The following is a 5,386-nucleotide window of genomic DNA, read 5'->3' on the forward strand; positions in this document are numbered from 1 at the left end:
AAATCTGGATCAGTCTGTATCAGATCCGTTGCGGCCCCGTTTTTAGAGATTTGGGTATGGAGGAAAATAGAGAGGGTTGTGTTTTCTGACTCTTGGTGAGTTCCCTGGAACACCGGGGACACATATTCATGTATCAAAGACGTACAAAAGTGCATTTTGCAAGATAGGTCCCCTTTAATTTTCGCTCAATTGATTTATCAACTTTTAATACTTTTTAAGACCCCGCGGACACCCTGTTATGACGTTACTACTTCTGAAATATATTTTTACGAGTTTCTTGGAGGGCAGATAGTTGGTGCCCGAGTAGAACACATTCTACCTTGGTGTCCAAAAGTAGTACTGGTGAGTATGGTAACCTACCCGAGCCACTGACTCTCACACCTCCTTTTGAGTAATTACTGCATTTACTTACACTTAAGAGACACACTTACTCAACAGAGGAGTATTTGCCAGAAAACAAAATTCTGTGGAAAGTGGATTGTACTTAAACAGCGCTTTTTATCCAGTCTTTATGACCCCTCAAAGTGCTTTGACTACAAGTCTCATTCAACCATTCACACCTCATTCATACAGAGCCATGGGCCATTTTGCTCAAGGAATCAAACATTAACACACAATCACAGCATACCATCGGGAGCAACTGGGGTTAAGTGTTGCCCAAGGGTACATCGACATGTTGACTGCGAGAGGCCGGGATTGAACCCACATCTTTCTTTGCAGTCACAGTCGCCCCAAAAAAGGCTACCACATAGCTGCACATGTGCCTCGTGAGAAGCGCCTGAAGGTTGGGTCAGGATCGTCTCTTTTAGCCATCACGCTGACAATGAATGATTGAGGAAGCAATTAAACAGTCATTAAAGGGGTCTTAAGGTTATGTTAATATCCACTGATACCAACCCAACGCATGGTGTGTATCCTTGCAAACTACAAACGTTTTGAATGGATTTCTTTCCTCATAAACCATTTGCATAGTCCTTATTTGTACGTACTGCGTTGTTTATCTCCGTGTTGACGTTCCAGCAACCCTCTTCTTTCCTCTTTGTTGACACTTGGCTGCTCTACTAAGCATTGTGGATCAGAACAGCGTGAAAACATTGGCAGGGTTGCGTATTGCGCCATCAGTGCTCGTACATGTGTCCTTGCACAACAGAAGCACTCATGGTAAAACTGTGAGAAACACTTCTATATGTCCTAAAGCAATCCCAACAAATATATATATTGTGGACCGAGTGTTTAAAGTGAAATCATGCATCAATTAACTCGAGCCAGTCATAACGTTGACAGCTACTTCCTGAAGTTTCCCCACACTGAGAAACTTCCATCTCACCTACAAGCACAGGCATTCTTCTGCTCAGTCTACGGCTCCTCAACCCTCCCCCCAAACCTCAACCTGTGAGCTCACCACATCCACGGCCAAGTATACACATTCAGAAATACATCCTTATCATCTTCTACTTCTCCGACATTATCCATGGCCTGAAAATCAACAACAAATGCTTCAGAAACTCTTGATTTCTCCACTTTAGGCTGGATCCTCTGCTACTGTTTTCCTCTTATTCTGTTTATCTCTTCGTGGCCGTGTCATACGCTGATGCAAGGAAGATCTCCCATGTTTACACTCCACACAAACACCGTGTTGCTTTAGAGGAACACAGGGATCCGTGTCATCCTGCCTTTCCTGCTACAAACTATTCGTGGGCCTCCTCTGCTGTTTCTGCTTACCCTCTCCGGTAATATGAAACATATGTTAGCATGATGGGTCTTTGGTTTCGTTTCAAAATGCAATCAAGATAAGGCCATGTATGATATAAGAGCATGTTGTAGTCTTTGAAGAAGCAGCAGCAGCACTGACAGTTCAGTTAAAAGCGAACTCCTTCTTTTCAAACAATGGATCACAAAGTTTCTACAAAATCAGCTCTGTTACAGCTAACAGAGACTGGAGTCACACGAGAACGGTAACGCAAACGAACCGAATTCGATATCAAAAAAGTATTCCGTCCCCACGCAACAGGCACCAGAAACGTGTCCGTTCACGTGAGACCGCTCGAAAGCGCTGGAGACGCTGTAGTACATATGCCGGGCCTGTGCGTGGCGCTGTACTTCTGCCACAAAATACACCAAAAGCAGCGAAGAAGACTTCCCGCGCATGGTTGCCATGGTTGCACTCCCCGAGGCAAGCGTGTGCTCCTGCTGTAAATCTCTCCGGTAGTCCGCCAGCAGATGAAAAACACCCACCTCTCCGCCTCTTCCAAGGGATGAAGGAAGCGTGCAGCAGAGTTTCCGTTTTTTTTCTTTTCGAGCCTACACATGTGTAGACTCCGCGGTCTTAAAATCCCCACAATGCTTTGCGCACGGACCAATTTAAGGCGGGGCCTCTCATATGAAGCACACCTGCACACTTGCTCGCCTGTTCTACTCTTCGTTTTCCGAAGGAAGTATTCTTGCCTAGCTTCTGAAGCAAGTGACTCGGAAGACTATGTGCTACCAAGCAAGCGTACTCGACATTGAGAAACACCCAGGCTGTCCATGGGAATGTGTTGCATCGCTCTAATTAGTCCCATATGCAGGACTATAATTAGTTCCAGACCTGAGACATACAGCAGAAGGCTTCCTGCTATTCCCTTCTCTGTGTTTCGCCTCACATCAACACACACTGGGGAACCATCCAGTGTTACTGTGGCCTGTTTGTAGTCAATGGGGCCGTTTTTTTTATTTTCTTCAAATGTATTATGTACTTACTTATGCATTAATAATAAAAATAAACCATGTGCAGTACAGTACCATAGATTAAAGCAGCCATATATTGCTTTCTGGGTTTTTCCCTTTCCAGTAGTGTGTTATTTAGGTTTTAATGGTCTGCAAAAGCAAAAATCCAAAAGGTGCTGAAGAGCTTTTTGAACGTTAAAGCATGGAAATAGCAGCCCAATAACACATGGGAGATGGACTGGTACTGGACCAGCAACATTGTCTACTTAACAACAATGTTCTGCAATATATTGGTGAACCATTTAGAAAGCTATGTGTTATAAAAACAACTTTTGCAATCCCTTAAAACATTCTGTTGCGTTTCCAAAACAATTTACAGATTTTGAACGAAAGTTAGTGACCAGTAAGCTGGTAACCGGTCCAGCACCACGGTTTATTCGTGAAGGCTTGTTTACAGCACGTTTCATGCTCTCATGCTTGATAGCATCTCAGTTTAGCATGGCTGCTATTGCACACACTGACCATCACTCAGTGCCAGAGTCTACTGCTGTTAGCTGTTTGATGAGAACATGCCAACGTGACAACGTGAGGAAACAGTCCCTGCTGGTGCTTTGATGTCAGTTTGATGTGTGTGAGCTTTAGAGTCATACACAGTGGGACTCTTCTCAGGGGATTTAATAAAGATTAGAGCCTGTTCCCTTCAATCATTCAAGCTATTTGAACCGATGCCCAACGTTGGAGTTAAACCACTGCAGACCCCTTATTGGTTAGAGAGAATCCTCACCAGGCTGACACAGGCTATTCAACAAACCCAGCTTCTTTTTATAGCAAAGCAATGGTTAATACCGACCACAATATTTGATTGAAGGAACGTAACGCAGATTTGAGGTGAGGTATAATAAAAAAACAAGTGCTGATGTTCTGAGGACCCAGATAAGGGGTTTTGTTGCGCTTGAGAGTCAGGCTATTTTGGCTTTATGCACCCCTGAGCAACCTTTATATTTATTAACGGGGCCTGCTTACAACGCTGTACCCAATTCTCCTTATACATCTTATTGCAGATTTAGCCGCAATGCCTTCCCCAAATTGTTCGGTTCTCTCTGCAGTGGAAACACGGAAAACTGGTTTGCAAACGATTTCATTGCACACAGGTCGGTCAACTCAAGTCTTTTAAATGTGCTCCTTTTTGGTGTTTAATGAGCTAACATTTTTTTTAAATAGCAACCAGCTAATGTACGCCGTTCCCTACAGCGTACCATTGACAAAGTGCAGACATTTGCTGTTTTGTTGCCGTTGTAAAGATTTAGTGAGTGTTGCATTTAGATGGTGTAACTTCTCACAACAGTGTCACATCATCAGCTGATCATTTACACAAAGGAGGAACAGTATGCAGAGAGAAATTAAAAGAATAATTGATACTAAAAGTGTGTTGAGTCGAACTCAACCATGCATTGGAAGTGAAGTACAAGTCTGCCACTGTAGCTCAATTAAAAATGAGATAGATAGATGGATAGATGGATAGATGGATAGATGGATGGATGGATGGATGGATAGATGGATAGATGGATGGATGGATGGATGGATGGATGGATAGATGGATAGATGGATAGATGGATGGATAGATGGATAGATGGATAGATGGATAGATAGATGGATAGATGGATAGATGGATAGATAGATAGATAGATAGATAGATAGATAGATAGAGCGTAGAAACATTGTTGATGCCACACAGGTAAGTAAGGGAACTCCAAATCCTAATAATCATGGCTTTAACTGTGCACTAGTTCCTCTGATATAAAGATGCTTGTTTAGGCCAGAGGGCATTGCAACCTGTGGTGTGACAACAAACCAAAAACAGTTCATCAGTGCTGTTGCTGGGGCTGGGTGGGAGCTATTCAAACATTGTCATCACTTATTTAAATCTGTAAATGTACAGTATAAATCACACGGGCTCTGGCTGTGTGTTGTGGTGCAGCTCTGTGTATTTCTACACAATTATCCCCCTGAAGCCTTCCTCGAGCTGCTTCACACTGCTTTGAGTGTTTGTCACCAGCCAGCAATTAACTTCAACTCAGAACAAAGCCTGCACTGTAACTGTGAGGATGACAAGGCAGTATAAGAAACACAGACAAGGCAGAAGGAAAGGTACGATTTTAAGTATCTCGGGTGACAAAATCATACTTTAATGAATCAAAACAACAATCTGTCCTGCCCCAAAAGTAATGTCAGTCCGTTGCAGACCTAGCTGTGTTGATTTACAAACCACCAGAGACTCTACATTAGACGTAAGAAAAGGTAGGTTTTACTCAAAGGGATACTATGTTCCTTTTGCTCCGCAGCAGCCACTATAACTCAGATTACCTCGAGTCACTTATATAAAGACAGATTCATTAGGTGGACAGACTGAAGGCCTGGGGGATGCCTTCAGTCTGGCCGGTAGTTCGACACAGTGGCAAATCGCACAAGATATTTTTCATTAACAATAATGTATTAAGTATCTTTCACTTGTTTTAGTTCCACCTTGGTCCATATTCCAAGCGGTTTGAGCCGATGCTAGAAGGGGAATTGAGCCCTGAGGCGTCCATGCAGTGGGAATAAAGAATAATTCTGATGTGCAGAGGGAAACTCAACTACTTGCTTATACATACAAGGTGTTATTACCTTTATATACAGTCTA

This window comes from Notothenia rossii (genome assembly GCF_949606895.1).
Source record: "Notothenia rossii genome assembly, chromosome: 11".
NCBI classification, from domain to species: Eukaryota; Metazoa; Chordata; class Actinopteri; order Perciformes; family Nototheniidae; genus Notothenia; species Notothenia rossii.